Here is a 25,154-nt window from a genome sequence, read left to right on the forward strand (position 1 = left end):
AGTTTTCCCAACACCATTTGTTGAGAGACTGTCTTTTCCCCATTGGATGTTCTTTCCTGCCTTGTCAAAGATCAACTGACTATATAATTGTGGATTTATTTCTGGGTTTCCCATTCTGTTCTATTGACCTATGTGTCTATGTTTGTGCCAGTACCATACTGTTTTTGATTACTACAGCTTTGTAATATAACTTGAAGTCTGGAATTATGATGCCTCCTGCTTTGCTTTTCTTTCTCCAGATTGTTTTGGCTATTCAGGGTCTTTTGTGATTCCAGGCAAATTTTGGGATTGTTTGTTCTAGTTCTGTGAAAAATGCTGTTGGTATTTTGATAGGGATTGCTTTAAATCTATAGATTGCTTTGGGTAGTATAGCCTTTTTTTTTTTTTTTAAAGATTTTATTTATTTATTTGACAGAGAGAGACACAGCAAGAAAGGGAACACAAGTAGGGGGAGTGGGAGAGGGAGAAGCAGGCTTCCTGCCGAGCAGGGAGCCCGACGTGGGGCTCGATCCCAGGACCCAGGGACCATGACCCGAGCTGAAGGCAGAGGCTCAACCAACTGAGCCACGCAGGCACCCCTAGTATGGCCTTTTTAACAATATTTGTTCTTCCAGTCCATAAGTATGAAATGTCTTTCCATTTCTTTGTGTCATCTTCAGTTTCTTTCATCAGTGTTTTATAGTTTTCAGAGTAGAGGTCTTTCACCTCTTTAGTTAGGTTTATTCCTAGGTACCTTATTATTTTTGATGCAATTGTAAATGGGATTGTTTTCTTAATTTCTCTTTCTGTTGCTGCATTATTAGTATATAGAAATGCAACAGATTTCTGCATATTGATTTTGTATCCTGTAACTTTTGTTGAATTTGTTGATCAGTTCTAGTACTTTTTTGATGGAGTCTTTTGGATTTTCTATATAGAGTATCATGTCATCTGCAAATAATGAGAGTTTTACTTCTTCCTTACTGACTTAGATGCTTTTTTTTTTTTAAGATTTTATTTATTTATTTGACAGAGAGAGACACAGCAAGAGAGGGAACACAAGCAGGGGGGGTGGGAGAGGGAGAAGCAGGCTTCCCGCCAAGCAGGGAGCCCGATGCAGGGCTCGATCCCAGGACTCTGGGATCATGACCTGAGCCGAAGGCAGGCGCTTAATGACTGAGCCACTCAGTCACCCCAGATTTAGATGCTTTTTATTTCTTTTGTTGTCTGATTTCTGAGGCTAGGACTTCCAGTACTATGTTGAATAAAAGTGGTGAGAGTGGACATCCTTGTCTTGTTCCTGACCTTAGGGGAAGGGCTTTCAGCTTTTTCCTATTAAGGATGATGTTAACTGTGCATTTTTCACATATGGCCTTTATAATGTTAAAATATATTTCCTCTAAACCTACTTTGTTGAGGGTTTTTATCATAAATGGATGTTGTGTTTTGTCAAATGCTTTTTCTGCATCTATTAAAATGCTCATATCGTTATCTTTTCTTTTATTGATGTAATGTATCGTGTTGATTGATTTGTGAATATCAAACTACCCTTCCATACTGAGAATAAATCCTACTTGATCATGGTGAATGATTTTTTTAATGTATTTTTGAATTCAGTTTTGTAGTATTTTGTTGAGAATTTTTGCATCTATGTTCATCAGCGATATTGGCCTGTAATTCTCCTTTTTAGTGGTGTCTTTATCTGGTTTCTTTTTTAGTGGTGTCTTTATCTGGTTTTGGTATCAGGGCAATGCTGGCCTCATAGAATGAATTTGGAAGTTTTCCTTCCTTTTCTATTTTTTAAAATAATTTGAGAAGAATAAGTATTAATTCTTTTTTAAATGTTTGGTAGAATTTGCCTGTGAAGCCATCTGGTCCTGGACTTTTTTTGTTGGAAGTTTTTTGATTACTGACTCAATCAATTTCTTTGCTGGTTTTTGGTCTGTTCAAATTTTCTTTTCTCCCTGTTTTAGTTTTGGTAGTTTATATGTTTGTAGGAATTTATCTATTTCTTCTAGGTTGTCCAATGTGTTGGCATACAGTTTTTCATAATATTCTCTTATGATTCCATGTCTATGGTATTGGTTGTCTTATTTCTCCTCTCTCATTTGTGATTTTATTTGAGTCCTTTTTTATTTTATTTTATTTTATTTTATTTTATTTTATTTTATTTTTTGATAATTCTGGCTAAATGTTTATCAATTTTATTGATTTTTCAAAGAACTCCTGATTTTATTGATCTGTTCTATTGGGTTTTTTTAGTTTCTCTATCATTTATTTCTGCTCTAATCTTTATTATTTTCTTCTTTCTGCTGGTTTTAGGTTTTGTTTGTTGTTCTTTGTCTAGCTCCTTTAGGTGTAAGATTAGGTTGTTTGAGATTTTTTTCTTGCTTCTTGAGGTGGGCCTGTATTGCTATAAAATTCCCTCTTAGAACTGCTTTTGCTGCATCCCAGGGGATGGGCCCTTGTGTTTTCGTTTTCATTTGTTTCCATGTACTTTTTTTATTTCTTCTTTGATTTCCTGGTTGACCCATTTGTTGTTTAGTAGCATGTTATTTAACCTCTATGTACTTGTGGCCTTTCCAGATTTTTCTTGTTGACTTATAGTTTCATAGCATTTTGCCAGAAAATATGCATGGTATGCTTTCGATCTTCTTGAATTTGTTTGTTTGTTTTGTGGACTAAATATGTGATCTATTCTGGAGAATGTTCCACATGCACTTGAAGAGAATGTGTATTCTGCTGTTTTAGGATGGAATGTTCTGAATATATCTATTAAATCCATCTATTCCAGTATGTCATTCAAAGCCATTGTTTCCCTTGTTGATTTTCTGTTTAGATGATCTGTCCATTGATGTAAGGAAGTAGAGTATTAAAGTCCCCTACTATTATTTTATGATTATTGATTACTTGCTTTATGTTTGTTATTAACTGTTTTATGTACTTGGGCACTCCTATGTTGGATGCATAAATATTTACAATTGTTACATCTTCTTGTTGCATTGTCCCCTTTATTATTATATAGTGCCCTTCTTTGTCTCTTGTTACAGTCTTCATTTTAAAGTCTAGTTTGTCCTATGTAAGTATTGCTACTCTGGCTTTCTTTTGACATTCGTTTGCATGATAAGATGTTTCTCTATCCTCTCACTTTCAATCTGCAGGTATTTTTAGGTCTAAAATGGGTCTTTTGTAGGCAGCATATAGATGGGTCTTATTTTTTTATCCATTCTGTCACCCAGTGTCTTTTGATTGGAGCGGTTAGTCCATTTACATTCAAAGTAATTATTGCTAGATACATATTTATTGCCATTTTGTTTCTTGTTTTGTGGTTGTTTCTGAAGATTTTCTTTAATCCTTTCTTGTCTTTCTTTCATGGTTTGCTGATTTTTTTAGTGATATATTTGGATTTCTTTCCCTTTATTCTTTGCATATTTATTAGTGGTTTTTGATATATGATTACCATTAGATTTGTATATAACCTCTTCTGAATATAGTAGTCAATATTAAATTGATGGATGCTTAAGTTTGAACCCATTCTTTACTCCTCCCCTCCCCACATTTTAGGTATATGTTATTATATTATATATATATATGAATTATATGTTATATAATGTGAATTCCTTGACTGATTTTTTACAGAAATATTCATTTTTACTTTTTTTCCTACCTATACACTGTCACTTTTCGTCTCTTCTTTCCACTCAAAGAGTCCCCTTTAATTTTTTTTTTTTTTTTTGACAGAGAGAGACACAGCGAGAGAGGAAACACAAGCAGGGGGAGTGGGAGAGGGAGAAGCAGGCTTCCCGCTGAGCAGGGAGCCCGATGTGGGGCTCAATCCTAGGACCCTGGGATCATGACCTGAGCCGAAGGCAGACGCTTAACAACTGAGCCACCCAGGCGCCCCCCCCCCTTTAATATTTCTTGCAGAGCTGGTTTAGTGGTCATGAACTCCTTTAGTTTTTGTTTATCTGGGAAACTTTTTATCTCTCCTTCTATTCTGAATGATAGCCTTGCTGGACAGAGTGTTCCTAGCTGCAGGTTTTTCCCCATTCAGCACTTTGAATATCATGCCACTCCCTTCTGGCTTACAAAGTTTCTTTGAAAAAATCTCCTGCTAATCTTACGGTTTTTCCCTTGTAAGTTACTGACTTATTTTTTGTCTTGCTGCTTTAAATTTTTTTTTTCTTTATCACTAAATTTTGCAAATTTAATTATAATATGTCATGGTGTGGGTTTGATTTTGTTGGGAGTTTTCTGTGCCTCCTGGATCTGGATATATATTTCTTCCCCAGATTGAAGACGTTTTCAGTTATTATTTCTTCAAATAAATTTTCTGACCCCCTTTCTCCCTCTTCTTCTGGGACTCCTGTAATATGAATCTTATTGTGTTGGAGGGAGTCACTGAGTTCCCTATGTGTATTCTCATTTTGCATAATTCTTTTCTCTCTCTTTTATTCATCTTGATTACTTTCCATTACTCTTTCTTTTAGTTCAGTGATTCACTTCTCTGGTTCTTCTATCCTGCTGTTCATTTATTGAACGCTTTATCTCTGATATGTTATTCCTTATCTCTGTGTTAAGGGTCTCACTCATGTCTTCCACTCTTTTCTCTAGTGTGAGGATCCTTATGATCATTCTTTAAATTCTCATTCAGGCATGTTACTTATATCTGTCTCAGATCTCTGGCTGTGGCCTTGTCTTGTTCTTTCATTTGGAATAAATTTCTCTATCTCCTTATTTTGTCTGCCTCTCTGTGTTTCCATGTGCTAAGAAAGTCAGCTGTGTCTTCTGCTCTTCAAAATAGTGACTTTATGAAGAAGAGGTACTGGAGTGCCCCAGTGCCGTGTCCCCTGTCCACTAGAACCTAGAACATCAGAGAGTATCCTATGTGTGTTGCTTATGCCCTGCTGTTGTCACTGAGTCGCTTTTCCTTTCAGTGCAATCATCTGCACCGACTCTCTGCCTGCTGTAGGCTGTGCTTGCTCTCTGTGGTGGTAGTGGGACCCAGGCAGGCCAGCTCCAAGGGGGCATGCCCGCTAGGGAACTTGGGAGCAGGGCAGTGGTGTTAGCAAAATTTGGACTGGACCACTAGTCCTATGCCAGATCCCCCTGAAGTGCTGCGGTGGTTGGGGGCTGCATGCCAGGGTGGCTGGGGGCACACAGCTGGGTGTGGCACACAACAGTGGCTGGGGGCCCATGGTTGGGCATGGTGCAGTAGATGGGTGTGGCATGCGTAGACAGCTGTGTACCTGGCAGCCACATGGGGTGCACTCAGGGCTTTAACAAAATTTGCTCTGAGCCCAGGGCTGAGGCTCGCTGGCTTGGAGTGGGCAAGTCCTCAGAAGAACTGGTGGGCATAGAACACTGCTAGGGGGTTAAATAGCAAGTGTCTGTGCAGCACCGCCTCCCACAGGTGCCTCTGTGTTTATGCTGGGGGCAGGGGAGGAAAATAGCACCTGCGAGCTCCTGCATTTTCAGAGAAGGGCCCCCCCACACTCTGAAATTAGTATGAACACATCTATCTCCCATTTGCCCCTGGCGTTTTGAGAACTGCCATTTTTATGTTGCCTCTCTGCGCAGGCTGCTGTCTCTTTAAGTGCAGCAACCCAGCTATCACTCACCCTTTTAAAGCTTCAGGCTCCAGTCCCACTGGCTTTACAAACTCATGGAATTCAGTCCCTCAGGTTTTTAAAGCCAAATGTTATAGGGATTAATCTTCCTCATGTGAGCCCCCTGGTGCAAGGGCCCCTTTCTCTGCCTTCTCCACATGTGCAGCTCCCTCCCTCCTGCAGGCAGCCTCCCTCTGTCTTTCTGATCTTCCTAACTCTTCAGATGCAGCTTCTTCTCCATATTTACTTGTGGAGTTAGTTCTGCTACCCTTTGCTCAGACCACTCTCCAGTTTATTGACTTGGATGAGGATGGTATCTAGTTGAGAACATGGGACAGGGTAAGCTCAGGGTCCTCTTACTCTATCTTTCCAAGGTCCCTCCAGGATCTCTTATTAATATACTACTATTTAAACAACATAAATATAGCACAAATTGTGATAAGTAATTATTAAGCATAAAAGTTCAATTTTATTTACATTGCACTTCTTGATGAAATGAATCAATATCTAATGTTTCCTTTTACATTTAATGAAAAAGAAAGTAGATACAGTAAAAGAAAATTGGTCTGTACACAGGATATTGTTTGCTTTTTGTTAACAGGTAGAAAATATTTAAAAATATTAAAAATATTTAACTTTTATGATGAAAGAAGATGAGGGTTTTACTGTATTTTAATAAACATTTCAAGCAGTGTCTGATAAAAATTAGTTTTAACTACCTGAAGAGTAAGTGCCAAGTAAAAAGATCTCAGAACTTTTATCTAGTATATCTTGAAAAGTTGGAAAATCTAAGAAAATATTCTAATTACATTTAAAAGAATTAGGGACACTAACCTATACTGCTTTGCTATTTGAAGTTTGTCTGTTTTTTCCTAGCTAATAATACGTCTGAGGATAAATATCAAGAAGAGCTGAAAAGAGCTGCTTATATTTAAATGCATTGCATTTAAATAATCAATGCATTGATTATTTTCAATAATCAACCTTTCTTATTCAACACTAGTTAACATTATTTTTGCCTTGCTTTCATGAAACTGTCCCTCAAATGGTATTTGACAAATACAGGGCACAGAAGAAGAGAATCAGTAGTCCCAAATTGTCTAACTCCCATCTCTGCAATCTACCAGAAAATCCCAATGTGTACATTTCTAACATGACACTTTAACAGCAATATTTATAAGTCAGAGAATTAGGGGAATCTTAAGTTCACAGTGTCTATGAACTTAAGATCATCAACCCTTTCAAGTACCCGTGGGATACATGTTCTCCATGTAAAGGCCACTGTTCTAAGTTAGCAAGTCAAATCAACCAGAATCCTGTTTGCATCAGAGTATTAGACCTTCTGGGCAAAATCAAATACAAAACCTCAGATCAGAGGGTTGGGCTCCCAGACTTCAGATCCAAGATGGAGTTTGTGCTCCCTTCTCTCAGCATGCCTCCAACCAGGGTACAGAGTGTCAGGGAGAGGGTCCTGAGAGCTACCTCATACTTCTTCTAGCCTTGGGCCCAGATCAGAGAAGAGGGAAATTTCCGAGTGCAGCATTGGTGCTGTCTTTGTGGCTCTCTGTGATCATGTCCCAGTGGAACTCTTTATAACATTCTTAACCAAAGGAGCCCTCAAATGGACAGAGCCTATTCACCTTCTGCAGTCTAAGGCACACCTGCAACCACCAAGAAGAACGTTCTTCATTTTCCAGTCCCTAGCAACAGTAGGAGAAGTAGTGAAGAGGAATGTGAGACATTAAAGTTAAGTTTGGGGTCAAGGAGGGCTTAAACTTTCCGTAAATAATGTGGCTGGAACTCTGATCCAGTAACTGTTAATGCGCCAAATTCTTGATATCTATGTAATTCATGTAGAAGGGAGGAAAGGGTTTCTTTTGACCATTTGTGACCTGGACATAGTACACACCTATTTGATGGAAAGAGAGATTTTTTCCATGTTTTGATGTTATTATTCATGACTCAGATACAGTTTTACAACCAATATTAGAGTTTTTGCTTATGTTTTAAGGGGCCTTGAAAATGTTTGTTAAACAATCTGCAATTTCGTGCTTTACATTGGTCATGATGCATTTTGGTAGCAGGTGTGTAGATGCTGCTCTTATTTTAGTTACAATGTCCTGAATGTTTCTAATGCTAACTTCATAGGCACATTCTTAATTATTAATGGCCCCCAGATACCAAGAGTTTCTGCTTCCATCCCTACCCTCCAGAACTAGGATAGCTATTAGAAGGACACAGGGAAAAGTAGGTGTCCAACTGGGTCTGCGGGTACGTGACCTGATTGAGTGTATGATCCTGACTATATTTCAACCACAACATCTTTGTAAACTATTTGTGTATTTATTTTTATTATGTATGCCTCTTCTGGCCTTTGTTAGTGTAAAAGCAGCCAAACTTTTAATGAAGAAACTATGTATTCATACATTATTGAAACTCAGTCACTACAGCTACGGGTTTAATACAAACCTGATTCCAAATGTAGTACTGTTGGGTTCCATATACAGAGCTTCTCATAAAGGCTCTGAGTTTTCCTGGAAACATGAAGAGAATGTTGTCTCAGCAGTTTTCCTTGGCCATCTTTCGATTTCATCTTAGCACTCCTGAGGGGAAAATTTAACCTCAGATCTTCTAACTTCTCTAAATGTGTGTAAAAAGAGAGCTATCATACTCCCTTGGCCATCTCAGGTTAAAATCAGGGTCTCACCGCAGGTCAGACCAAGGGGTTTTCTTTCATCACTGAGAGAGCGTGAATAAGAAAGGCCTGGATGCCTCGCCTGGTGAAAGGACCCCCTTCACGGGCATTGGGCTGTGCCTTCACTCTGTGTTCCCAGTTTAAAAGCAGGAACTAGATTTCTGGTGTAAAACGGTGGGATCGCCGGTTTGCAGGCCCTGGTGCAGTCCCTTCCAATAGCTCATTAAAACCCCTGTGACAGAAAAGAAAAGGTCCCACACTCACAGCACACAGGCGGCAAAATCTTGAGAACCTGGACCCCCACTGCTGTGCCACAGGGGTGCTGCCCCTCAAAGCACCCAGGCCACTCTGCTGGGAACACCCTGCATTGGAAACTCCTGGGGAAAAAAAAAAAAAAAAGGCTAAAGAAGCAGCTGGTGCAAGTGGCAGTAGGGAGGGAGAGACGGGCAGTGAGGTCTTACATCCCGGAACATGGAAGTCTCTCTGGGGCAGTTGTGGGGCAGCATGGGTGAGACTGAGAGCACGGGGAGGGGGGAGGTGTGCCCTGTCCTGCCCTACAGAACTGGCCGTAGGAAAGACAGCAAGTGTGGTGGGAGGAGCAATGGCGATAATAGTTATATTTATTGCTTATGATGGGCAGTCCGCAGCGCTAGGAGTTTTAAAAGTATTTCATTTCATCCTCCTAAGAACTCTGTGAGGTTGGTATATACATTAGCTTCCTTTTCCAGGGGAGAAAACTGAGGCATGGAGAGGCGAAGCAGCTCACCTAAAGTCACACAGCTTGTAAGTGGCAAAGTCTGGATTGGCAAATACACGCTGTAAGCTGGGAATTGGACTGGGAACGAGGCACATCACCTTGCCCTCCAGTTGTGTCTCTGAAAAGGGATAGGACCCTCACTTCAGAGCAAAGTTGAGTGACATCTCTAGACTGTGTCTGTTGACATAATGATCTAGCCTCATTTGAGGATGAGCAATTAAGAAGAGACAGAGAGGGCGCCTGGGTGGCTCAGATGGTTAAGCGTCTGCCTTCGGCTCAGGTCATGATCCCGGAGTCCTGGGATCGAGTCCCGCATCGGGCTCCCCGCTCTGTGGGAAGTCTGCTTCTCCCTCTGCCTCTCTCTCTCTCTCTCATGAATAAATAAATAAAATCTTTAAAAAAAAAAAAAGAAGAGACAGAGAAAGAGAGACAGAAGGAAAGAAAAAGGAAGAAAAAGAAAGGAAAAAAGAAAGAAAGGGAGAGAGAGAAAGAAAGAAAAGACTGAAAGAAAAGGCAAGAAGAGCTTAGAACCCATGGAAAAAGCATTATAAAACAAAGGGGAGAAAAGAGCAGGTAGGAAAAAACAAGACAAAACAGATCTATGGAAAAGATCTATTGCAGAATCTTATAAAGACCCTTTAGGAAGCTATTTAGCATCCTGTAGAAGCAGAATATTATAGGTCTCATATTCCTTTTTTTAAAATGTGTCATTTTCTATATTAGGTCTTTAGGTCCTGTGCTTTCTGATTTATTTCTAGAATATGATGTCCTAGCTGTAGCCTTAAAAAAGCAAGTCCTTCTAAATACAGATAAAGGAGAAAAAGAGTGTTAAAACTGGTACAAAAGGAGAGAGATATAACGAATTATACAGCAGTTCACAAGAAAAACTCTCCAGATAAAGTCAAAGGCCAAAATTTATAAGAATAAAAACATGTTCTAAATTTAGTAATCATAGAGTGCTCATAAAAATTGTCTATAAAAGCCCATTTTTGAGACGCAGGTCTTCAGAAGTTAAAGTTTCTTTTGTGGAATAAAGCCTTTTATTCTCAAAGGTCATTTATGCCCATTTTTTTCATTGTTAATAACAGTATGAAATTAACACCCATCATTTTAGAATGTGTATAAACTTCCATTGTTTTGATTTGGGGCAGAGGATCTTAAGACTCTGTCTTTGCTCTTCTTCCTTTGATTTGTTTCTATCATCTTATTATGTGCTCTCCATTTCTCTCTCTCTTTCTTCCTTTCTTGCCATCTTCTGAATAGATTTCTTTTTTCTTTTCATCTTTTGCTCTTCCTACCCCACCCCCTACCTCTCCTTTGGAATTAATCACTCTATGTCTATTTTTAAGAGTTACCCTAGGCATTTGAACACACTTACTTCATTTCTTGACGATCCATCCAAACAATGCAAGAACCTTAGAATATTTAGACTACAGGTTTTTTTACCCCATTCCAGTTTATATTATAGTTTGACCAGTATTTGAATTCAATCTTGTTTGTTTAGCCTCACAAATTAGACATTATTCCTACTATGATATATAGTCAGTGTTTAGATTTACCCAATGTAATTATCCATTTCTTTGCTTACCATTTCTTCTTGCAGACTTTCCTCCATTTGGTCTCATAATCTCTCTGCATAAGGCAGTTTTTCATTTTAGAAAATTTTATTCAATTTTTCACCAATCTGCTTGATTTGTTTTTTTCATAAGCCATCTCTTAGTCCTTGCTCAAAAATATTTATTTGTTTACCATACCAAACATGGTTATTTTATATTCTGTGTCTGATCATCTTTACCGATCTGATTTTGCTACCTGTTTCTGCTTGTTCTCACTCACGGTGCTTTATTTTCCTGCAGGGGAGGGGAGAAGGCAGAGTATGCCTATGTGTGGTTTTATGTGAGCTTATGTTCTTTGGAACTTTATGGGAATTCTTTGAGACCTGGGTTGAGATTGCATTCTTCTAGAAAATATTTCATTTGCTCCTCCCAGTTGATTATATAAACATTCTGGGAGCACTTTAATTAAAATTCTCCTATTTTAAGTTTTCAGATACAGGTGGTATAACTTCATACAAAAAGCCACGTGAAGGCCAGGCTGTAGTTATAAACTCTCAAGTGAGATTTCCTACCTCTCTCCCCCAGCATAAAAATCAAATCAGACGTATTGCTGTCCCCTTCTGCATAGCGGTTCATTTTTCACTCATCCTTAATTGAAGGTAAAGCCCTTTGAGATTCCAGCTTCATGTGGGAATCTTCTGTAAGACTTACAATTTTGTAGGTGGGGGGATGGGTGAAATAGTTAAAAAGGATTAAGGGTCCACTTACCGTGGTGGGCACTGAGTAATGTATAGAATTGTTAAATAATATTGTACCCCCCTGCAAAAAAAAAGATTTCCAATTTTGCATGGGCCTAACACAAAGAGAGCTGGCTTTAGTTTTCCTCTCCCAAAGTTGTTACTTTTATCTTGTTTTTGATCTCTGCAGATTCTTTACTTTTGTGCCATCTCAGTGATGCCTTTTAAAAATGTTTTCTTAGTTATTTTGTCTAACATTTTGGTTGTTTTCATTGGGTAAACCTTTTTGCATGCCTAGTTCAATCAACTAGGGGCAATATTGTGTGGAGCTTCCTCCAGAATGCAGTATATATGCTGAATTGAAGACCTCTCTAAAGGACTGTGTTGAAAGAACACAGACGTCTTGGAACCAAAGATGGAACCAGGAGTGGCCCCACTTACCATCATTCCAATGACCCATTGGCATAAGTTTTCCATCCTGTTTCTACAACTCTGACCTCTGCAGTCCCGATCTCCAGAGGGGGTACACTCTCACCCCAATACATCAAGAGTCCCTTCAAATTACAAGCTCCAGATGCCACCAGGTTCTTTGGGTTCCTTTGTATTCTCTGTGCCCAGGTAGCAGTAAGTGAGAAAAGGTGTCATCATACTGGCAACCACAAAGAGCAGCAGAGGTAATAGCAGGTGACTGGGGGAATTTGGAATGGAGAGTGGAGGAGAGTGACAATGAGTACCAGTAATGACCCTAAACCCAACTGCTGTGGCAGGGGCTTTAGTTTGTCCCGCTACCTTCCCTTTTCCAAGTTTGCCTTCAGGAAGGGATGTTCATGGTAACTGCATTAACTAGCTTCCAAGACAGCCCCAAATGATCCCTGCCCCTTGATATTCATACCCTTGTGTGGTCCCTCGCACATTATGTCAAGGTTGTTCTGGGCAACCAATAGAATATGGTGGAAGGGATGGTTATGTAACTTCCAAATTAGGTTGTAAAAGACTATGCCTTCTGTTTTAGTCTCTCTCTCTCTCTCTTTCTCTCTCTTCTTTGCTCTCTCTCACATCACTTGCCAACTTGCCAGCTACAGTTGGTCATGAGATGCTCAGGTGGCTTTCAGAGAGGCCCACATGAAGAAGAATGGAGATCTCAGACCAATAGCCAGCAAGAAACTGAGGCCAGCCAGCAACCACATGAGTGAGCTCAGAAGCAGAATTCTTTAGCCCCAGTCAAGTCTTGTGATGACTCCTTGTCTAGCCAACATCTTGACTACAGTCTCATGAAAGACCTTGAACCAGAACGATGCAGCTAAGCTACTCCCTGATTCCTGGCTCTTACAGACTATATGAGATAATAATATGTGTTCTTTAAGCTGCTAAATTTGGGGATAACTTGTTACATAGCAGTAGATAACTAATACAGGAACCATGGCACATCTGTGCCCCAAATATGTAAAGGAAGCAAATCCATGTGGCACAAGGAGTAAACTGTAGCAGCCACATAAGAGTGTTACTCAAATCTCCAATTAAATACCTGCTCCAAGTGGTGTGAGTTCGCCAATAGCCTCCAGCTATGGGATCCTTTAGAATCTGCCCTTTTTTCCCAAGCTGAAGCCATATGCTTCCAGGAAGACCCTGGGCAATGACTGAACATTGTTGTAATTTCTGGCCAGTGCAGGACTGCTTATGGGGACCCCCCCACTCCCGTTGGGCTGGCTGAGACGTGCTCAGCTCTGCACCCCCAATCCTCCTTACTGCTTTCTCTCACTCACAGGTACCACACCTGCTTCATGGCCTGAAGGATTTCCCTGCAGGCCCTTTCTCCCTCTCCTCTTTCCCCTTTAAAGGAATTTGCACCAATAAATTACATACACTTCTAATTCTGTCTTGTGTCTCCTTCCCAGAAGATCCAAATTTTAACATTATTACCTTTCTTTGATTTATTTTGTTTTTAAATTTTCTTCCCATTCCTGCTTGTGAAAGTACAAGTTTAGCAGAACTATTTAAAACATTTCTCTTTTTTTTCTAATATAAGAATTCAAAGCTAGAAAATTCCTTTGGTCATCTGTTTCTGTGAGAAGCAAATTGATACAGTGTTTAATGAAGAAACTATTTTTCTGTTTGGGAAAAAAAAACAACAGCCCAGGATATATGTTTTATTTTTTTTGATTCAGTGGTTAATTTTAGTCCATAGCAAATTAGAATAAACATCGCTATCTAAAATTAATCCTGAAAAGTAATGCTGATTTTTAAGTACAATGGTCATCCACAGTTTTTAATTTTATATCATTGTCTGTTCATTCATTTATTCATTCAACAAACATTTATTAAATTCTTTGTTCCAATCATTATGCTGAGGTAGTAAATTAAGGAATATCTTTACCAAAGGGTGAATTTTCTTATACTTAATACTGTAAAAAAAAAAAAAAATTTAAAGGGGAAAATCAAAACCCTGTTTTTCTACATATCACAACTCAGTGTTTGACCATAAAATTACTTGGCCTGGCTTAAAATTGCTCCTCGATAATGCTCCAATTTGAATGAACCCCAGGTGCTCTGTTAATCTTGTCATTAATAAACTGTTGACCTTATAATTATTTTTAAAATAGATGAAATAAGAAATTTCTTTAAGAGATGAAGAACATATTGCCTGTTCAACCAATAATTCACTAATTCATTCAGTATTGATTCATGGCTTCAGGAAAAGGAAAAGAATATAAAAAATGACTTTAATCAAAAAGCCTAGGTAAAAAGGACACAGATTTCTCTCTTTGCATTTTACTTACTGTCATCATTGGCCAAGGGCATGTACTGTACCACCTTTCTGCTCTTTGCTTTTCCCTACTATGTGCATGGCAGAGGCCTGGAAATGTTACCTGTACGCGGGGCTGGTTGCAAGGGTTAGTGGAACTCTCCTTGTGGTACCCCAAATGATATGTAACTGTGCAGCATGTATTTCTCATTCAAAGTAAATTTCATATTAGTCTTGTTAAGAAACACCGTTTGAAGTTGCTGGAGAAGTATGGCAAAGCAGTGACAGCTGACCATCTAACTGTCTTTTTGTCTGACACTGGGATCAAACACTACATCTATCATCTGTAGAACCATAGTATTTTGACCTTTATCTCTTTATACAGCATTTAGGCAAGAGATGGACTGTGTAAAGATTTTTTTTTTATCACACCTTGCTCCTTCTTGAGCTAGATAGTTTTTATGTCATGATATCAGTTTTACTTACTTACAATTATTCTTTTTAGGTCCACAATATACTCAAATATATCGAATCTCCTTCCATACTTAGCACTGACTGAATTCCACACCTAATGCATAAGTGACTATTTGGGGTGTGTTTTTGAGGAAACAACTCTGAATGTTCTGTATCTGCCATTTTGTCAGGCCTGGGAGAAACAGACTCTCCTTTATTAATTTATGAACAATTTAAAAGGAATAAAAATCAGAGTTTATCAAGTTCATGTTATTATTTTTATGTATTGGCATTTGGAAAAGTCTCTAGTCATTGTTTCTTATTATCACTATCGCTTTTAAAACCTCCAATATAGTCATTTTGGCAAAGGCGTGAATACCAACAACTGCAAGAAAACAATGGGCCTCGCTTTGTAATGTGATGTGGGGAAAATATTTTTTAATTTTCTAACAGGTGCTGGGCTATGAGTCTGACTCATAAAGATAGTAATTATACCTCTTTTCTGAAATGAAGCAATAGAGAGAGAGCATACTAAAATTGTTAAAGAAAGCATGACTTGGGTTCTCTCTCTATCTGGAGAATTCATGATCCTGGAAGGTTTTTTTCAAATGAGTCATTGATTTGTGAAGTAGTGCAGGAGTGCATATTTGTCTTTGCGTCCAAAACAAAGACTCTTAGCAAATTGAATCTCATCGTACCTTTAGACAATTCAGGAAAGAAAATCTTGAGAGCTTTATGGTGTTGAGCAGGGATAAAGCCTTCTTACAGCTTGGAACAAAATTCTTACCAGTTTCAACCAACAGATCAAATGCATTTCAGAAGTGATGTTCACATAAAGAACTGTTTAGAACTCGAGCCCTCCGTACAGGCAGGGTGCTAACGGGCTACACGTGCTACCCTGTGTGAAAATGAGAGCCAGTCGATTCTTGTGGAGCACTGGTGATAGCATGGATCAGAACAAGCAACGCCTCCTCATCCCATAAGTGGTGAAAGTATGGTGGGCGGAGGGCTGGGGAATGACAACAAGGTAGTGTGACAAAGACCAGTTGAACACAAGGGTGAAAATGGCAAGATGGGTGCACTTTCATTTGAATTGCAAAGGGCAAATGTGTGATGTTGAATATTTGCTCCATGCCTTATTTAGCACCTGTAGCTCACAGATCTGGGCATAAAATTGTCCCAGATCCAATTCTACTCAATAGAAGATTGTGTTCTTTCTCTGTCTCTCACTTTTGGAATAGGATATAAGACAATAAAAACAGAGGCTGACCAAAAAGGAAATTGCTAGGAATTAATTTGAAAAGAAAAACTCCAGAAAGTGGTTGCTGGTCACTCTAGCTCCTGGCCTTCCTGCATCTCCTTACATCATTCTCTGATCACTTTGGACAATTTCCTTCCCAAGCCCCTGTATTGGTACGCTTGATTCAGCGTCAGTAAACCGACGGGTTGCAGTGGAAGAGCACCCACTGACACATGGCCAAGGGTGTGGATCACTCTGCAGTCTGCACTGTGTCACTGCTGACAGGGACACTGAAGATTTGTTGGAGGTTGCACTGGGTATCAAACAAAAACCAAACAAACAAATAAAACCTACATGGTATCAAACGTTGTCACTGGGTGTGAAGGACAAGTTATCACAGCCGTCCATCCCCTAGGCAGGCCATTATTTGAAAGGCTATGAGAGGGAGAATGGTATAAGCCTGGAACTTAAAACCAGGAAGTGTTTATGGATAGGATTTGGATCACTGAGTTCATTAGTTCTTTTCATTGACACCTAAAACTACAGGGAGTGCAAATAATAACTAGGAATCCATTGTGTCCTTTGGTGTGCTAGCCTGAATTGTGTACCCCTCTGATTCATATGTTGAAGCCCTACTTCCTATCATGACTGTATTTGGAGATAGGACTTTTCAAGAGGTAGAGTTAAATGAGGTCCTAAGGGTGGGACCCTAATCCAATAGAACTGGTGTCCTTATAAGAGGAAGAGACATAAGCGGTGTGTGTGCATAGAAGAAAGACCATGCGAGGACACGGAGAGAAGGCAGTGGTGCGCAAGCCAAGGAGAGAGACCTCAGAGAGACCAAACCTGCCAACACCTTGATCTTGAACTTGCAGCCTTCAGAACTTAAAAAAATAAGTTCCTGTGGTTTAAGCCACCCAGTCTGTGGTATTTTGTTAGGGCAGCTCAAACAAACTTAAGACATTAGGATAGTTCGCAGCTGTAATGCCATCCCACTGTGATATTGAGTTGCAGCCCAGAAACAAGGAAGTAGCCAGAATTCCATGAGCCTGACGTACACACCGAATTTAGTTTCTGTGTCAATTTCCATCTCTCTTGTGCATTATACTAATAGCATGAGGCATAGAGGAACCATCCCTTCGATTCAGTGTGCTGGACACTGTGCTAGGTGTTCTGAAAAAGCAAAAATGACTCACAGAGTTGCTGCCCTTAACTCATCATCTGGAGAAAGACAAGATGAGTCAGTTCTCTGATACAGGTATAACAAAGGACTTTGGGAGACAAGAATGACTAATTTTAATTTGGGGCTTAGGATTGTGGGAAGGACAGGAAAGAGCAGGGAAGGTTTCACAAAGAGGGAGAAGTTTGAGGAGAACTGTATGGTATCTGTTGATGTCTAACAAAGCACCCCAGACTAGCAGCATAAAACAACCACCCATTTATAAGGCTCAGGGGTCTATGGGTCATGAATTGGAACAGGACACAATGTGGATAGACTGTCTCTACTCCATGCTGTCTGAAGCCCAGTTGGCTGGGAGCGACTCAAAGGACAGAGTGTGGAAAGCATCCGCTTCTAGGATGGCTTCTTGGGCCACATCCCTGGAATGAAGGACAGGCTCAGCTCGAATGCCAACCATAGCAGCCCGGATGGCCTCTCCCGTGCTGCAGCCTCAGGGTGCTGGACCTCTTACTTTGAGGTCCAGGGCTTCCATATCAAGTGCTCCTAACAAACAAGGCAGGAACTACATAGCCTCTTTTGACCTGGCCTCGGGAATCACATAGCACCATTTCCATTGTGCTCATTGGTGGAAGCAGTTTCATTTAAAAGGATGGGACACAGACTCTACCTCTCTATGTAAGGAGTAATCAGATATTTATTGCCACATTTTAAAACTGCCATCATGACCTTGAAGCATGAATAGGATTCCAATAAACCTCATACACCAAAGCTTTATTTCCTAAAATTTTTTTTCTGATTTTACACAGAATGCACATTCATTATTAAAAGAAAAGAAAACCGTGGAAAAGTAGAAGGAAACTCATTCATTATTTCAATAGGCAAGCTATGTGCCTGGACCTGAAGTAGGAATTAGAGCTATCACCATAAATAAGAAATAGTTCCTACCCTCAAAGAGTGTACAGCCTACTAGGCCACCCATGATCGCCCCATCAAGAGATACCACAGCTAATATGTTGGTGCAGTCCTTCCCAATTTGAGTAAAACAAATTGAGATTATCCTGTACATACGTTTTTGTGTCATGGTTTGTTTGTTTCCCCTGATACACAAGATAGTATGGGAGTTTTCCACGCCGTATTAAATATTCTACAAAGCTGTGATCTTGAATGAATGTATCATATATCATCATAGGAATAGGCCATCATTTATTTAACCTTTTCCCTGCTGCTGGACATTCAGGTTGTCTTCAAGTTTCTGCTACTACCAAATAATACTGTACTAAACATGATTACTCATCTTTATGCTTCTCTGACAATTTTCATAGGATTAATCTCTTGAGTTAGTTGAATTACTAGTTCAATAAGAACTTTTAGAAGCTCTTGATTATAGTTTTCCAATTTGGTTTGCAAAAATGCTGTCCTGGGGGCACCTGGGGGGCTCAGTCAGTTAAGCAGCTGCCTTCAGCTCAGGTCATGATCTCAGGGTCCTGGGATCAAGCCCCGCATCATGCTCCCTGCTCCACAGGAAGCCTGTTTTTCCATCTCCCACTCCCCCTGCTTGTGTTCCCTCTCTCGCTGTCTCTCTCTGTCAAATAAATAAATAAAATCTTAAAAAAAAAAAAAAGCTGTCCTGGTTTACATTTCCCTAGCATGTGTTTGAGGAGCATCAAGCCACAGACCACGTGGAAAGAAAGCCTGTTCCCCAGGTTTGGGGTAGAGAGATTTGGCGCAGTCTGAATTGAACTAAAAAATACTGAAAGAAACCAAAGGCGGTTATAAACCGTAGTCAACTAATAAGCAGCATGGGCTTGGCCACTAAAGAGATGGATTCTAGGAAATGATTACTGCAGAGTCAGGGTAAATGTAAAGGCTTCATTGGCTTCTAGCATAGCTTGGGGGCAATGTTGTAACAACAAGTGTGACTTAAGGAACACTCAGAAACCTAGGTTCATTGTGGGCATGAGTTAGGACTCCTTAGGTGGTAAGCAATAGCGGCCAACCTCAGCTCATCTAAACCAAGGGGGAATTTACTGGAAAAACAGTTGATTTCTCAATGGCTGGGAAACAAGGCTCAGAAACCAGAACATAATGGACAGGAAGTGGGAAACTCAGTGGGTAGGAAGCCACATAGGATCGAGGGTCTAAGACACAGGACCTCTTAGCAGGGTTCCCTGGGTACATCGCTATGAACAATGAATAAGCTCCAACTGGCTTCTGTCTTTTGATGAGTTGGCTCAAATTTTGAATTCCTGGGAAGGCAGATCCAACCAACCTCCCAAGGTTCAAGTGCCTCTCCTGGGGCCAGAAACAGGAAGGCACCTTGACTAAACAGCTTCCCGTGTATAGGAGAACTAACTACCAGAGTAAATCCGGGCATAGCCAGCCCAAACCAAAACTATCTACCATACCATGTTACCTGGCAGGGGAGGCACACTAATACCTAACCCTTGTTAATCCCTGAGGCCAAATTCATTTGTCACGCTGAGCCTCTGCCTCTCTACCCCACCCCACCCCACCACACCAAAGTAGGAATCTGTGGGAATGACAAGAGACCCAGGGCCTGTTAGGTTTTGATGAGGGACAAATGGGAAACTGTAAATATGAGCTACAATGTGTGAGGCACCATGCTAGATGATGGGATGAATAAATAATTAAAGTAAATAATCCTGCTTTAATTTGAACTGAGTGTTAGCTTCTTCCCCTCCCCACTTCCTTTTTGTTTGGAAGTCTGGGCTTAGATTAAAGCAACCAGAAAGTAAGTAGACTGGAAGCAGTCTTAAAAGAGGGCCAGAACCACGCCCTGCATGCTGCCTTTGGCAAGGCTCGAGTCCCTCCACCGCCTGGTAAGCCCGATGCAGGAGAGAATCCAAAAGAGATTGTCACATGGCTTCATTTGAGGGGGATGCCAAACATGGATCAGGGGTGTAAACTTAGGAGGCTGGCTCTCTCCAAGAGGAGATCCTTAGTGCAGTATCTCCCAGACTTGTCATTCCCTGATAGCTGACAACAGATGAAAATGAGGCCATTGGCCCTGAAGTTACCTCTGGTGCTTGGGAACAGGAAGAAGAGATGAGATTCCCCCCTCAGAGATCCGTTGTTTAGCCAGGCAGTGGCAGCATAACAAAAGGGAACTAAGTTTTAAGGCCGGAAGCAAGGTAACACAAGCTTCATTGCACTTAGAGGACATGAAGTCAGTGTCAGGGAGGGGTTCTTAGGTTGGGAGAGTGTTATAAAGGGGAAGAGGGGCCCATGAAGACGGGAGGGTGGTCAGGGAATGACAGACTCCACTCTCTGGAAAGAGGCCAAGAGCCCTGGTCTCAGATCCCCCTTGCTTCCCTTACTGGGAGAATCATCTTAGGGTATGACAGATCAGACTTCTTAAAATATTCCCTTTGAGGAAAGGTAGGTAGGTAATTAGCTGCCCCCTTGAGACATTGGTATTGGGGTACAAGGTGGGGAAAGTGGTCCTGTACTGGTTGCTAGAGTCAACTTCTGTTTTCAAGAGCATATTCTTAAAAAAACTACAGGATTTTTATATCTGCAGAACCATGGCAAGGTCTCAAGAGTTCCCAAGAAAATCTTCCCAGCACCTTGAAGGGGAGTGTGGAGATGGCCATTTGTTCGAGGGCCTTGCTGAGTTGAGGGGGGTGGTCTTGTCAGTCAGTGGGCCCAGGGTCAGAGCAGGGCCAGAGGGAGCCCTGGGCACAAGACGGGTTACATGGGGGCACCTGGGTGGCTCAGTTGGTTAAACATCCGACTCTTGTTTCGTTTTTTTTTTTTTAGATTTTATTTATTTATTTGATAGAGAGATAGCGAGAGCAGGAACACAAGCAGGGGGAGTGGGAGAGGGAGAAGCAGGCCTCCCACTGAGCAGGGAGCCTGATGTGGGGCTTGATCCGAGGACCCTGGGATCATGACCTGAGCTGAAGGCAGACGCTTAACAACTGAGCCACCCAGGCACCCCCGACTCTTGGTTTTGGCTCAGGTTGTGATCTCATGGGTTGTGAGATCGAGCCCCATCTCAGGCTCCACGCTCAATGTGGATTCTGCTTGAGGATCCTGTCCCTCTGCCCCTCCCCCCACTCTCTCTCAAAATAAATAAATCTTTTTTTTTTTAAAGAAGGGTTTCAGTAGCCCTGCCATATGGAGAATTTAGAAGCGGCCACACCACAGGATAAGTGCAAAGACATTTACATCGTGACTTTTCTCATGGGGAACACTTCAGTAATTTTTTTTCTGAAATACTAAATTATTTCCAATTTTTTCCTCCATTTTCCAGTGCTCTGTCTGCTTAGCATGCCTGGGATAACTAACTGCTGACTCCATGAGGCCTGACCAGAGGGACTTTGCTAACTGTGCAGAGGCAGCCTGGATGTATCACAGCAAGTATGAAGTCTAGACGTGAACAGTATCCTGCCTGGAACCTGTGAGTCACTGGGATCCCTTCCCAAGGAAGAGGATTTCTGTCCTGGGGCAGGCTCTGTTCTCCCTGCAGGGATTCTCCAGGGGAACCCCTCAGCCCCTTCCAACTGGGCAAAGGCTGAAGGGCCAAGAAACAGCCAAATGTCTGAAGGGGCATCCAGGATGGACTATCACCCTGGGAACCTCTGCCTCTGAGACCCTGTCCCGCTCAGAGCACCCCGAGCCCCGAGTGTGTCTACCCTCACCCTGCAAGCTTGGGGGCGTGGGCTCTCCCCGGGGCCAGTCCTCCACGGAGGTCCTTCTCTGCCGTCGCCTGCGCCCAGCCCTGCCCTCCATCCAGGCCCTTTCCCACTTCTGAAATTATGTGGCACTTAAATTCCTCTGACCTCTCAGCCACCTTGTTGATAGTTACCTTTTTTTCTTAATTTTTGATGTTTTGTTCCCCTGTCCAAAAATCTGTCCAATGTTCCTGGAGGCCAAAAATCTTCCTACTTCTCTGTGTGTCCCACACAAACCCTAACACATAGTACGGTGCTCCTCTGGGTCCCTTTCTCCTCGCTGATCACAGCTTAAATCTTCGCTGGCAACAGTTGTACATCACTTTCACGCATTATCCAAACCAATATTCTTAATCTTTTAAGAGTAATTCTATTCTGTGAGAATATAGTGAAAGCTTTGACCCTCTCCCCAGGAAGATGCACATAATCATGTGTAAACAAAATGCTCGTGCTAATTTCAGGGCTCTGCAGCCCCCACGAAGCCTGTCAGCCATTGACCCTAAGCTAAGAGCCCCTGTTTATTTATTTATTTTTTTTAAGATTTTATTTATTTATTTGACAGAGAGAGACAGCGAGAGAGGGAACACAAGCAGGGGGAGTGGGAGAGGGAGAAGCAGGCTTCCCGCTGAGCAGGGAGCCCGACGCGGGGCTCGATCCCAGGACCCTGGGATCATGACCTGAGCCAAAGGCAGACCCTTCACCGACTGAGCCACCCAGGTGCCCTTAAGAGCCCCTGTTTAAACTGGCTCTTTCGACCAAGCTGCCCGGGCAGCTGCCACAAGTGTTGTGACGTGTGTCTTGCAGGTGGGAAAAGTGAGGTTGGGAGAGAGGCTCCTCCAGGCCGCTCTGAGTGCCTCCTTGCCCAGGTTCCCGTCTCCTTTGATATCCGTTTTTGCAGATGTGCCCTTAGAAGTGCAAAATCAACACGAGAAATACCCCTTCCATCAGTATCTGTGCGTCAGTGCAGAGCTGTAATTCCTGTCATTCTGGCTTTTGTGACGATGTTTGGCTTCTAACGCAGCAGTGCCTGGCAGAGCCCAGCTGCATCCCTTGCCAGCAAGTTTCTCTCCTGGTGTCAGAGGAGAATAGGATCTCAACAACCCGCTTGCTGCCTCGAATTTTTGGTTTTCTCATCAGAACCCCCCTGCCCCCCACCACGCTGGCTCCCCCAGGCCAGATGCAGCCAGCAGCACGTCAGATGTGGGAGCAGCCAGGTGGCCGTGACCACGGCAGGCAGACCTCCGCATCTCGGCCGCTGGTGGTCCTCCGATCTTGGCCTGAGATGCTCCGCACCGAACCGCGGGCCTTTGCTTGGCCAGCCACACGCCACAGGCCTCGGTCCCCGGCAGGTGAATGATGTCGTGAGGAAGGAGACACGCACGAAAGGGCATCAAGCCCATGCTTTACGTAACAGCCCCAGTTTCCAGTGTCCAAGTGTGATGTGTGAAATGGAAGTCCCTACGTGGCCTTGAATGTGGAATGCCTCAGTCACTGCATCAAAAACCAATCCCAACTGCCTGGGGCGGGGAGAGAAAACAGTCCTGCAGCTCCTCCAGGGCCCTGGACCGCGAGTGCCTGCTGGCCACCTGGGCTTCCCCGGGACAGGACAGAGTGTAATAGCTTCAAAGAAAAGCGAGAGTGGTGTTTGTTCTCACATCATTTGCCGCCTGAGCAAATGCACTTCTTCGCAGCTCCGCCTGCCCATAGGCTGCTGTGCGATGGATGATGGATGCCCCCCCCGTTCCCAGAGGCCGGGGTGATGATACATGGGGGTTACCTCCCTGCACACCCAAAACGTTCAGACCATTCCTACCCCCAGCTCCAGGGCTTGTGCCAAAATAGGTGTGCACCTTCCTTGAGTTTGCAGGTGTTCGCTTATTAAGCGGGGATGGTCCCCCACCACCTGCTCAGAAAAAAGATGTCTTTCATTTCATTTTGTTGTTAGCTTTTTCCTTTGTGCTCTTGCTGGTGTGACCCCAGGCACCTCCTGGTAGCTGCTGTGTGGTCTCCGAGGCTACAACCTCCCCCCGAAAACATTCGTATTTCACAAAGGAAGAGCCTTATCTACTTCTCCGTTTCCCCACCTCACTTAAGAAAATTCCAGCGTTTGGGGAGCCTGGGTGGCTCAGTCGGTGAAGCATCTGCCTTCTGCTCAGGTCATGACCCCAGGATCCTGGGATCGAATCCAACATCGGGCTCCTTGCTCAGCGGGAAGCCTGCTTCTCCCTCGCCCTCTCCCCCTCACTCGTGCTTTCTCTCTCTCTTAAATAAATAAATAAAATCTTAAAAAAAGAAAGAAAAAGAAAATTCTAATATTTGACTAGCTGTCAGGGCAAAATATTTGGCCAGAAGGCATAAGAAGCTGCCTGAGAGGGCGCCTGGGTGGCTCAGTTGGTTAAGCGACTGCCTTCGGCTCAGGTCATGATCCTGGAGTCCCGGGATCGAGTCCCGCATCGGGCTCCCTGCTCAGCGGGGGGTCTGCTTCTCCCTCTGACCCTCTTCCCTCTCGTGCTCTCTGTCTCTCATTCTCTCTCTCAAATAAATAAATAAAATCTTTAAAAAAAAAAAAAAAAGAAGCTGCCTGAGGCCGATGTTTGAAAACAATGGTGATTAGAGGGGCACGGGGCAGGTCTGCGAGGGAGCCTCACCGGAGGGCCCCTCTCATGCCCCCTCTCTGCCTCCTCGGGGACTCTCCTACCTCAGTGGTTCTCCCCCAGGGACAGTTCTGCCCCCAGGGGACATCGCCAGCGGTGATGTTTCTGGTTGTCACCCTTGGGAGGGGGGGAGAAGCTACGGGCATTGCGTGGGCAGAGGCCAGGGATGGTGCCACACCCAACACGACACAACACAGCCCCCCACTCCGCCCCACGAAGAATGATCCAGCCCAAATGTTAGTTGTGCCCAAGTTGGGAAACCCTGACAACATCAAGTCAGTCACTCCCACTCTCATACAGCATTCCAAGGAATCTGTGGAGTAGACACACACATCTGGAGATCCAGCCCAGACTTCCCTGAATCCAGACGCCCTGGGGACCCTCCCACCCTGCTTCCCAATCTCTCCCTGGGTTGCCGCTTGAACCTAAATGACCTCAAGTTTCCCTCAAAAATGCACCCCTCTTCATCTCGACATCCCCACTGCTGTATCATTTGCCCCATTTTAGGGCTGGCCCAACCGGGAAAAAGCCTGGTTTTCTTTCTAAGGGCCTCCCTAGTTTGTAATAGCAAATGGATTATTTCCTCAATACAAGTCTACTCAGGGTGTGACTCAGAGAGCTGCTTTTGTCTGGTCATGAGATGGAGGAGGAAACATTGTGGGGAAATCCCAAATCCTTGGCTACCCCAACTTCCCAAAGTGAGCCTTTCCCCTGGTGTCACTGAAGGGCTTTGGCAGCCTTCTACCTGTGACAAATGAACGAAAAAGACAGATGTGTAAAAACCAGGTCCTTTTCGTGGGACAACAGAAATGCTTTACGAGATCCTTTTAGGGCATCCAGGAATCGTTTACTCA

Source organism: Mirounga leonina, unplaced genomic scaffold, assembly GCF_011800145.1.
Source record: "Mirounga leonina isolate KUSES-001 unplaced genomic scaffold, KU_Mleo_1.0 Mir_115, whole genome shotgun sequence".
Classification (NCBI taxonomy): Eukaryota; Metazoa; Chordata; class Mammalia; order Carnivora; family Phocidae; genus Mirounga; species Mirounga leonina.